This window comes from Dasypus novemcinctus, chromosome 15, assembly GCF_030445035.2.
Source record: "Dasypus novemcinctus isolate mDasNov1 chromosome 15, mDasNov1.1.hap2, whole genome shotgun sequence".
Lineage (NCBI taxonomy): Eukaryota > Metazoa > Chordata > Mammalia > Cingulata > Dasypodidae > Dasypus > Dasypus novemcinctus.
In genome coordinates, this window is record NC_080687.1 from 94,431,361 (window position 1) to 94,443,368 (window position 12,008).

At 43.1% G+C, this 12,008-nt stretch overlaps 1 long non-coding RNA gene across 12 annotated transcripts in view; it reads left to right on the forward strand.

Annotated features, from left to right (window-relative positions):
* Positions 1 to 12,008, forward strand: part of LOC131273456 (uncharacterized) — a 407,742-nt gene that overhangs the window by 69,613 nt on the left and 326,121 nt on the right. For all 12 annotated transcript variants that reach the window (XR_011645849.1, XR_011645848.1, XR_011645847.1 and 9 more), the window contains 2 exons: positions 3,496 to 3,553; positions 4,828 to 4,899. This is a non-coding gene — a long non-coding RNA (uncharacterized lncRNA). The remainder of the gene's footprint in view (positions 1 to 3,495; positions 3,554 to 4,827; positions 4,900 to 12,008) is intronic.

A 12,008-nucleotide genomic window follows, 5' to 3' on the forward strand; every position in this document is an offset into this window, starting at 1 on the left:
TTTGGTCACCACCCCCTTCCCCCTTTGTTTAAGCACCTGCTTGAAATGTCCTTGAACTTACCCTCTCATAGAGTCTCAAAAAGAGATATACCTGTGTACCTGACTTCAGGAGATTGGGGGAAACACAAACCCTCTGGGAAAATACCTTGAGTCCATCTCAAGTATAATGTTTTGTGTTATGTTAATTAATTCAAGGTGTTTTTTCCCATCCTTTTTGGTTGGATGAGGAGTCCTCCTACTAGAGTAAGAAATTCTTACTCCTTGTCTTCCTTCTAGGGCAAGTCACCATCTTTGACTAGATGCGTGTTCACGATTTTAAAAAGGGAGGTTGGATTAGCTGGCTCTGGTGGGAAAAAGAAGTCACAAAGAGCAGGAAAAAGAAAAGGAAGTTGTGCCTTGGTAAGGGTGGCAATAATGATTATGCAGAACTTAAATATGTTTCTCATTTATGATCTGGTTATTTTCACATTCTCTCTTTCATCCCATTTGGGAAGAGAGCAAACCTTCCAGGATACTCTTAAATCAACTAACCAGTATCTCTTGGTAACCTAGAGTGGCTTCAGCCTTGTTTTGGTGTAGAGGACTAGAATTTGAAGGCAATAGAGTTGTCATCTTGAGTCTGTCTTAGGCACTTAGGTGGCTGAGGATGGGAAAAGGAGTTTATGGAGAGAGGAGTAAACTAGGCTGGTGGGGTGGGGTTGTCTTGGATTGGTAACTGGAGGCTGTGTTGAGCACGTGTGCAGGAAGCTGCACCGTGTGTAATGGTGTGGGGCCCAGTTAGATACGGGGAGGCCAAGAGCATGAGGCCGTTTGCCATTGGCAGTGCTTTCTCTGGCTTTATACTCACGTTTGATGACTTTCCACAGCAAGTTTGGGTAGCCTTGGCATCCATTCAGGGAGAACTGCAAATGACCTTTCTGTATATAAATAATAGAGAATGAGCTGAAGGGTTAGGGGGAATGACAGGAAATAGGAGGGGAAGGCGTTGCTTATGGTGAGAACCAACCCAGAAGTCAAGTTCCTTGTTGGGAGTTCTAACAAAGCCACTTAACTGAATAGGGAAATTAATGACATTTTCCACCGTAATCATATGTTCTGGTTTTGACATAAACCCAAAGCTAGAACGTAATATATAAAATATTTTATTTATTTCTCTCTCCTTCCCTCCCCCCGTTTTCTGCTCTTTGTGTCCATTTGCTGTGTGTTCTTCTGCATGCACTTGCATTATTAGACAGCACTGGGAAACTGCATCTCTTTTTTGTTGTGTCATCTTGCTGCATCAGCTCTCCACGTGTGTGGTACCACTCCTGGGTGGGCTGCACTTTTTTCATGTGGGGTGGCTCTCCTTGTGGGGTGCACACCTTGCATGTGGGGCACCCCTACACAGAGGTGCCCCTGTGTGGCACAGCACTTCTTGTGTGTGGCAGCACTGCACATGGGCCAGCTCATCACACAGGTCAGGGGGCCCTGGGGATTGAACCCTGGGCTCTCCATATGGTAGGTGGATGCTCTATCCATTGACCCATGCCCACTTTAAGATTTTAAAGAATAACATTCCTCAACAGTGAATTCGAGATAAGAATAGAGATTGGCATGAACTTGGTGGCATGTATGAAGAAGTTTATATTAGCAATTACCAGCATTTTCATTAGGGTGGCTCTACGGGGTTCTTGATTATCATAAAAAATAAAAAATAAAAAAGGAGGTAGAGTATAGCAGTGTAGCTCAGTGGCTGTGTGCCTGCTTTTCATGTACGAGGTACCAGGTTCAGTCCCTGATATCTCCTAAAAAATAAAATTAAGAAAAGAAGACAGAACATCATGAAATAAGCTAGCGTTGTGCCCTGCAGGTCCCCTCATCTCCTTGCATCTCTCTCCCCTGGTTTTCCTGGTATGCTATGGGCTCAGGTGCCCCTTGAATGAGAATGGCTCCAGGCCCCAATCTCTACCCCCCAAAATTCAAATATGTATATCCAAAGGACTGCTGATCTTTTTCATCTCCAGGCCTCATACATTTCTCATTCTCTACATGGCTAAAGAGAAGCTATCAAATTCCTTAGTTAAAAAACAAACAAACAGGTGTTGTGGTTATATATGTACAGCATAACATTTCCCATTTAGCCCCTTTCATGCATACAGTTCATTGGCCTTAATCCCACTCACACTGTGGTGCTCTCAACCCCATCACCACCATCCATTCCCAAAATGTTTTCCTCAACCACCCAGAAAGTCTGTACTCATCCCCACCCCACCCCGACCTTGTAGTCTACCTCCTGCCTCTATGAATTTGTGCATTCTAATTATTTCCTATCACCGAGATCCTGCCACGTTTCCCCTTTTGTGCCTGGCTTCTTCTATTCAAAAAGGTTCATCCATGCCATTGCATGAGTCAGGACTCCATTCCTTCCACAGCTGCATAATCTTCCGTTGTGTGTAACACATTTTGTTTGTACACTCCTTCCCTTGAAGGACACTTGGGTTGCTTCCTCCTTGTGGCTAGTATGAATATTGCTATGCATAGCTGTTGGAGACCCTGCTTTCAGGTCCTTGGGGTATATACCTAGGCCATATGTTAATTCTGTGCTTTCTCAGAACAAACTTTCTACAGTGACTGCACCATTTTACATTCCCACCAAAAACGTTTGAGGATGTGTTTCTCAACATCCTCTCCAACACCTGTAACTTCCCATTGTTTAAAATAGTAACCATTCAGGTGGGTGTGACTTGGTATCACGTCTTGGTTTTGATTTGCATTTCCCTAATGGCCAGTCGTGTTGAGCATCTTTTCATGTGCTTTTTTGCCATTTGTATATATTCTTTGGAGGACCATCCATTCACGTCCTGGGCCCATTTTTTCTTGGAGTTGTCTTTGAGTTGTCAGCATCCTTCTGGAATTGCTCCCAAGTGTCTTCTCTGTGGGCCTCCGAGGTACCAGCACCCACTGAGCCACTCCTCTTGGAAACCAGAATGTCATCCATGGTCAATTCCAAGCTCTGCACATTTTAACTGAGATTTTTTTTTTCTTGAAAACTTTCTTTGAACCATGATTGCCAAGGCAAATTGATGTTGAACTGACAGCATGTGATTTGCCCGGGTGATTTTGGGTTCAGGCAAAGTTTTTTATTAACAGCTCCCCGTGTGACTCTGTATTTGGGAACTGCTGGCTTGGACCCTTTCTAGAAGACTGTAATTAAAATGGGGTTGGGGCTGCATGTGGAAGAAGCCAATGGCAGCATGGCCGGTAACCACGCAGGTAAACAGACAAGCTGATGTCGACAGGTACTTTGTGCTGGGAGGTCCCCTCACCTTAGTTTGTGTTCCAGTTCATATGTACTCTTCTAGGAATACAACTTTCATGGTTTAGGAAATGTGTGTATGCCTGACTTAACACACTCACTAGTTAATGTAGTGTAGGAAGGAAGAAAGATGCATTCTCACCACAGCAATTTTACAGTCCAGGGGAATATACCATGCTTTCTTTTTCTTCTTCTGTAAGGTGCAAAACGATGTCACGTTGCAGAGTAACGGCAGTCAGTCAGTGTTCTCCAAATGAGGTGAGTTTCCTGAAGGTTAATGGAACTGGAGGCCTTTCATAAAGCCTGATTGGAGCATCTTTTACAGCAGGCGTTCTTAACCAGGGGTCTGTGAGCTTGAAGTGAAATTCAAAAATACATTATTCTTGTGGGGACATGCTGGAGTGGGCATGAAATATTTATTAAATAATACACAATACAGTATGGACTTTTTAAGGGGTCCATGGTTTACACCTGATTGGCAGAGGGGTCTGGAACAAAAACGGTTAAGAACCCCTGAGTTACAGAAAGAGATCATCTAAGACTGTGCGATTAATGAGTTAACTGAGTGTTGCAGATTCTCTGGGAACTCCACCTCACTTTCATTAGCTATCTTAGCCTTACTTCGCCCTAATTGTAATTAAAGATTGTTCATGAGATATAAATATATTTGAAAAACCAAATAGGGGAACTTCTTAATAGACTGTCTGTGTCCTAAACTGAATGAAACCAGCTCAAATCAAACCACCTTTGGAATATCTTGTTATCCATAAACGATTCAGTGTGCTTTTCCTGTAGACATCTCATTTCATTGCTTCCTCGTTTCATTGCATTGTGAGATTCTTCATCTGATATGCTCCATTTTGGATGTGCTGGGGAAGAAAAGGATTCCCAGTTTTCCATGACTAAAATGTTTCTACAGAACAAATAAAAAATTGAGTGAATTCCCCCCCAAACAATATTCTTTTGATTGTACCATTTTTAAAAATTGCTGTATGAAGATGCATCTATTATTGTATATTTTAGCCAGGCCCTCAACTCACAGCAGCAAATGCAAAAAGCCAGTGGCTTTATAGTCGTCCTGGAACATAGAGATGCCTGCTGAGTTCTCTTCTGTTTTTTTTTTTTTTTTTTTAAAGATTTATTTATTTATTTAATTTCCCCCCTCCCCTGGTTGTCTGTTCTTGGTGTCTATTTGCTGCGTCTTGTTTCTTTGTCCGCTTCTGTTGTCGTCAGCGGCATGGGAAGTGTGGGCGGCGCCATTCCTGGGCAGGCTGCTCTTTCTTTTCACGCTGGGCGGCTTTCCTCACGGGCGCACTCCTTGCGCGTGGGGCTCCCCCACACGGGGGACACCCTTGCGTGGCACGGCACTCCTTGCGCGCATCAGCGCTGCGCATGGCCAGCTCCACACGGGTCAAGGAGGCCCGGGGCTTGAACCGCGGACCTCCCATGTGGTAGACCGACGCCCTAACCACTGGGCCAAAGTCGGTTTCCCTCTTCTGTTTTTTAAAGTGCCTTTCCTTCTAACACCACAGGTGAGAGAGGACTCACCTGCAGTGTCTCCTACCACCGAGAGCATCACTCCCTTTGCCTGAAGCCTCCATCAGGTAAACAGAATGCTCAGTTTCGTTAGCCTTTGAAAATGATCCATTGTCAGTGTGAATGTCCTTATTGATCCTGTGAGTATAATAAATCCTGACCTCCAAATCGGACCACCACCTGGGAAGCCCAAGCCTCAGAGCTTTGCTTCCAAGGAATCAGCTGATAAATCCGTATTTTCAGTCATGGATGGCTTGCCTCCTTCCAAATCAGAGTAAAAGTAAAGTGGTGATGGGTGTGTGTAGAGTGGAGAAGTGCGGTCACCCCTCGGGCTGAAGTGTGGTTTGCTGGCCTGGCAGGGGAGCAGCCACGGTAGGCCTAATTCCGCTGCCCCCATAATAGGGTGGTTGGTCGGGCCCACCGCCACCCCTGAAGGAAGCTCGGCATGGGCGCAGAGTGCCCTCGGGTCTCCCCTTCTCGGCAGCCATGCTTCCGCAGCCGCCCCTCCTCCTGGATGGCGCCACATGATGCCTGTGGGGTGGCACCCTTCTTCTTCCTTCTCCCTGTGCAGGCGCAGGGCGGAAAATTCCAGTCTTCCCTTTTCCCCTCCCCTGACAGCAGCAACAGCAGGGCGTGGGCGGGAAACTCAAGTCTGCCCTCCACCCCAGCAACAGCAGCCACCAATCCCTAAACCCTGCCCCTTCCCCCAGCAACAGCGACAGCCAATCCCTAACCACCACCCCTCCACCATCCAGTACCGCCCACTGACCTTTCACCAGCAACCAATCAGAACAGGGCGTGGCTTCGACCAATCAGCCTTCCCCAGCCCCTATAAAACTGTTGCCTCTCCCTCAGTAAAGTGGACTTGCGTGTTTACCTTGTCTCCGCGGTAGTTCTTCTGCCGTGCGCCCTCCAGTCCTGAGAGCCCCCGACAAGGGCCTGGCCTCCCTTGTCCCCAGTTCATTGCCTGCTTCCCCGGGTGACCCCTTCATCTCCGGCTTCGCTGGGCGACCCCGTCAGCCGAACCGTGCAACCCCTGTGAGACCGACCCCTCGTCTGCTGCCGGACCGACCCCTCGTCCCAAGCGGGACCGATCCCTCGTCCCAAGTGGGACCGACCCCTCGTCCCAAGCGGGACCGATCCCTCGTCCCAAGCGGGACCGACCCCTCATCCTGAGCTGGACTACCCCTCATCCTGAGCTGGACTACCCCTCGTCCACAGCCAGACCCCACCGCTACCGACCGAGCAAGCCGTCGCAGAGAAGAAATGATCTTTGGAGGTTTTTGATACCCAGGGATTATCTGTCAGTGATTCCGTTGCCCCAAGGGTGCCTGGTGCTCTGAGAGTCCACAATTAAGGGCTGCCTCTAGGGGAGGAGCTCCTTCTCCCACAGCCTGCACTTGCTTCCTGAGCCTGGCAGGTTCTATGTATTTACTCTTCTAATAGGATGGTCATTTCAAGATTTCCCTGCATGGCCAGGAATCATAAAAAAAAAAAAAAAGCCTTTCTCGAAAGCATTCTGCTTCTATTACCTCCTTTCTTTTCATTTACTGTTAGTATATCACAGAAGTAAATTATAGCAATGTGCAAAATATTTATTGATTTTTTTAAAAAGGGCTACAGCTAGAAATGTTCTTCTGATTTCTCCATTTATTTAAAGGTCTGGTGCTATATACCTTCTCCCAGGTCCTTCTTTGTTTTCATATTTTTGATTCTTTGGGGTTTGGCACCCACTAACTACAGATGCTTTTAAGAAAATGATAGATGACTCAGACACTTCTAAGCAAAAACTAGCTCAGATGTTCTTGGGTTTTCCAGTAAAGCATTTTGGCAACAGCGTAAGTTCTACATACACATATTTTGGGAAAAAGGTGAGGAGGACACCTGTAGAAAAAAGAACAAAGATGATTCTTTTACACAGAGGAGCCTTTCATTTCTGAGCAGGCTGGCCAGGTGTAATGGTTTCCCAGCATTTCAGATGGACCAGGAGGCAAATCCCTTTGACAAGTTGCTTGGGCTTGGCAAGGGTTAGTGGTGCTTTAGGGAGAGCAGAATGGTATGAGAAATAAGGCTCAAATGCTGGCCCCTCACTGGCCCCTCGTGTGGAGCTCTGAGCATATGCCACCTCTGAGCCGTGGGCCCTGGGTTTCCTGTCCTCCCAGGCTCAGACCTGTGCCAGGGAAAATGGAGGCCAGTCGGGGCACGGCTCAGCTCTGCCTGCACAGAAAGCACCCGAGGACCCCAGGGAAAAACGGCTTCCTCCTAAGCTTTGCAGTCAGTTCTGCACAATCTTAAAATATTTTTACATTGAGCAAATCAAGATAAATTTTTTAGGAGGTACCAGGGATGAATTCAGGACCTCGTACATGGGAAGCAGGTGCTCAACCACTGGGCTCCATCTGCTCCCCAATGAGAGTTAGTTATCTTGTTTGTTTTGTTTTTAGGCGGACTGGGGGTCAAACCTGGAACCTCGTTCATGGGAAGCTACAGCCGCTCCCCAGACAGTATTCCTTTGAAAGTGCAGCTTTGCACTTTAGCAATCAAGTTTTTAGTGACTTTTTAAATTCCTTTTTTGGGCATCCAAGCTTACCTTGTCGAAGTTAGAGCTTACCCTCCACTTGTACTGTTAAATCATTTCAAGTTCTTTGTGGTGGTAAAAAAAATTTTTTTTAATGAATTATTTATCTTTTAGTAGCAGGAAACAAAAGTAATCCCCTCTCCAAGGTTTTCTACCTTTTTATAATTTTGACTAGTCAATGAGGAAATCGGTTTTGAAAGTTCTTTTGCTTTGGTTGCTGTAAATAATAGTAATTTATCTTCAGGAACATTCAGCATATTTGAACTTTATAAAACAAGCATTACATATTAGGAATTTATTTCCATTTCATTTATTTGTTTAAAAATATTACAGTATGCAATTATCACATTTTCTAGGAAATAATGTATCTAGTAATTTTAACTGAAGGTCAGATGGTTAAAAAAGATAGAAACCCTTTTGACTGAGTAGATCTAGGAAAAAGCCAAGGAATTTTTATTTTAAAATTAAGTATGTGAATTTATGTGATTTGTGTGTTATGTATAAAAAAAGGCAGACTGCTCAAATCAGCAAGTTGGGATAAGAACTTAGATTCTTAAAGTCAGGTGATAGTTTTCTTCAAATTCTTTTGACTTCTGATTTTTTTTTCCCTTAAAGAAAGATAATTGCATGTACCCAAATGTCATTCCTAGAACCATGTCCATTTATTTTATTGGTCCTGCCTTACGATTAAATGAAAAAAATATATAGCTATTTCCTAAACACATGAAATTGCATATTGCTATATGGCTATTTAATGAAAAAAAAAGAGGAAAGTGCCTCATTTCATTAATGGCCCACTAGAGTGCTCGAAATTGACTGACCTCTATTGATTAATTGGGTTTGTTGTTAGACTATTACTAGGGTCCAAAATTAACCAATACATATATATTGACCAATATTCAAAGACAATATTGAGAAGTGTGTCAGAGATTGAGAAAAGATTTGGCTAGGTTCAATTATCAATAAAGCGTGCCAGTAGAATTACAGGTGTCTTTAAAAAGAAATTTTACATTGCCTTGGGGGAAAAAAATCACACCTGGTCAATACTGATCCTGTCATCGATGGCTGAGTTTCTAGAGAATAGATATATCCACACCTCTATTAAGCTTTTCCTGTGCAACCAGATTTTTTGTGATTGTTTGCTAAGAGCATTAATTATTTGGAAGGCCTTTGCAAAAAATTACCTGATAGGTCTTTTTCTTTTTTTCTGCACGACCTATAGGTACTTGCTTCCTGCTGACATGTTTCATTAGAACTTTAAGTCTTTGGGCTTTCTGTTGAGATGAACGATATTAACAGCATGCAAAGTAAATGACTGATAAGTACTAATGCTCAGTTTTTATCATTCTTTTTATTCCTTGTACCATCTCCTTCTGTATTGTACATTTGAAATGAACCCCATATCAATGAAATCTGCTTCACTTCCATACAACCCTTACGCCATTTGTGAAATTCTGCTGCCCCTTTGCTTTGTCCTGGTCCCTATGCAACTCAATGTGAACTGGCTCTCACGCTCTCCTGCAGACCCAGCCCTCACTCTTCCTCCTATCTCCTCCAAGAAACTTACGCAGGCACAAACATGGGACAGTTCTAGCAACAGTGTTCCATCTGCAGGGGACAGTGACAATGGTAGGTGGCTATCTATGTATCTTTCAGTTTGCTCGTTAGTAATCCAATGACTGTACTCAAATGTTCCTTTCCATGAAGCCAAAGATAGAGCATATGCAAGTGTAAGCCTGATGTTGATATAGTGAGGGAGGTAGAGAAGTCAGAAAAATATGTGCCCATTGTTCTCATCATCTTGAACATTTTGAACGTTGGGGAGGACTTTAAAATATTTTTTCTCTACCTTTTCTGCTAGGGTTTTTGGTTTTTGTTTGCAAAACTTTGGGATGTGTGCATTTGAATTATCTCTGCTTGTTCCTGCATCTGAACCAAGTGCTTTTAGAGTTTGATCTTTTATTATCTATGCTTACCATATGAGATTTTTAAAGTAACTACAAGGTACCTCCACTGACCCCCGAGGTCACAGTGAAAATAGTATTACAGAAATTTCTAAAATGAAGAGAATCACTTGCCTTCTCTGCTCCCTTATTTGCATGTTTTGACTGCTGATACCTCCATGAGTGTAAGTGCATCTTGAATAATATTGAACAATATAATTTGGCCTGAGGATCAAATGTATGAATAAAAATTGAGGACACTCAGCCAAGCTTGGTGGTATATCTTTTACTTTTGTGACCATAAATATCTTACCTTGCCTAAGAGAATGAAATAAAATAGTTATTTGGATCTACATAGCACGTATAACTGGATCTCCATTCTAGTTTAATACTGGTTCCGATTTTAAACATTTTACTTTAAAATACAAAATGATAGTAGTGATGTTAAGTGGTTCTAAGGGTATGATTTATAGATAAGAGAAGTGAGATGTGAAGTATAACCACAATGCAAATGCAATAGGGAGATAGATTTTCTGGTAATGTTTATTTTTTAAAAATCTAAGTGTGTCATGTCATGTGTTACACATGGGAAATATGTAGTTTTAAAAACTTGCAGTGATTTCTGGTCAAAATTGCTGATCCAGGTTTCCTTACATAGAGGATAAGGTATACCCTGGAAGGGTCAGTTACAAATGAAATTTTAAAGTTTTGCATGCTTCTAAAATTTTTAATTGAAAATAAGTATGACAAAAAAAACATAATGAAACAAAAACTCTTATATCTACCTATTTTAAATTCTGAAAGTTGAAGAGGGTTAAATGGAAACTTTCTGGATAAATGGCTTCTTTACTTAAAATTAAAAGAATGGGGGAAGAATTTTTTGTTTTTCAGAAAATATGGCTATTTATGAGTCTGATATGTGTTAAAGGAAATCGATCCTGGAATGAAAGATTTATGCATGATTTGGTATTTCCTTAGGAATGATATCTGAAACCAAAGGACTTTAAAAAAAAACACTGGGAAAGAATAAGGCATCTGATACAGAACTAGAACACCAAATATTGTAGATGAACCAGATAAAACTTCCATCTCTGCATAGCCTGAGCCACACTGAGCTATGCAGAGATGGAGAGGCAAGCCCAGGCTCCAGATTCTGGTGTCATCTCCTCTGCCACAGCTACATTCTTTTCATAGAATGAAAATTCTCAGTATTTACTGAGAATACCTATGTGCAAGGTATGAAGCTAGACTGCTTTCTTTTTAGTAAAATCCTAAGATATCCATAAAAATTGGTTATTGCCAAAATCCTTATAAAAATAAAAGAACCAAGGGAAATGGATGTGGCTCAAACAGTTGGGCTCCCATTAACCATATAGGAGGTCCAGGGTTCAATGCCCAGGGCCTCCTGGTGAAGGTGAGTTGGCCCACTTGGAGTGCCGGCCACCAGGGGAAATGCCCACCCTGCAGGAGTACCAGCCACCCTAGAGAGCTGGTACAGCAAGATGATGCAAGAAGAGACAGAGGAGACAAGAAGAAGATGTAGCAGAACAGGGAGCTGAGGTGGCACAAGAGAGTAATCACCCCTCTCCCACTCCGGAAGGTCTCAGGGAGGAGACAGTGTGTGTGTGTGGGGGGGGGGGGTAGAAATAAATAAATCTTAAAAAAAAAATAAGAATAAAAGAACCTTGCAGTACTTATTTGATATGAGTGAAAGTTCCAGGAAGTCACATATTGCTTTTATGCTCTATCACAGTAATATAAAGGGATTGTTTTCAATACTGCATGGCAGGGCCAGTCATGTCAGATGTTCAATGGTTGTCATTTTTCCTTATTTGCAATTTGACTATAATGCACCTCAGGCAACAGATGATTTTCTCTTCAGAAATGTACCTTACCAATATTCTCTAGGGGTTAAATTATGACTTGTGATTTAAATATATTTCCAGTACTTTTCTTTTTAATTAAAGGAGCTGTACTCTGTATCCAGAACTGTGTGAGCTGATGTTCCAAGAGGAACACAACCTCCTTTCTGTGCTGTTCTTAATGTTCCTTTTAGGTAGGGGATCCTATTTAGTGGCCTCTTGGCATTTCAGAGCTGATTACCACTTTGTTTTATTTCCTCATGTTTGCTCCATTGTCCAAAGTCCATAGCTATCTCTTGACCTTTGTAAATGACTGGCATCATATTACCAACTCAGCCTAGTAAGCTGGACTCGCTGTTATAGACCAGCGATATCAGCCAGACTCAGACTCTGAATAAAGTTCCAATTGAGAGCTTTATTAGCCATGCAGCAACTGCCTCACCCTACACAGAGAAGAGAGCAGCCCCGGGTTGCGGGGGAAGTTTGCTTATATAGGCCTTTAGGTTCAGGGCAGGGGGCAATAGCTCAGCAAGCAAGCACACACAGAAGCAGGTGCTTGCAGTTAATTAAGTGCTGGGGATTCTATCAGCAGAGACAAGCAGTTGGAGAGTTCTTGTTATTTACAAGGGTCTGGGTCAGGTTGGTCTTTTGGCAGTGGCTGATGAGATTTTCTACAGGAGGAGGCTCTGAGATAAGGTTTAAATTTGAGCAAGCTTGTTACAGAAGTGAGATGTATGTGGTTAGGGGGCTGTGGAATTTTCCTCTGGGGGGGGTCACCTGAGAGAAGGTGACTA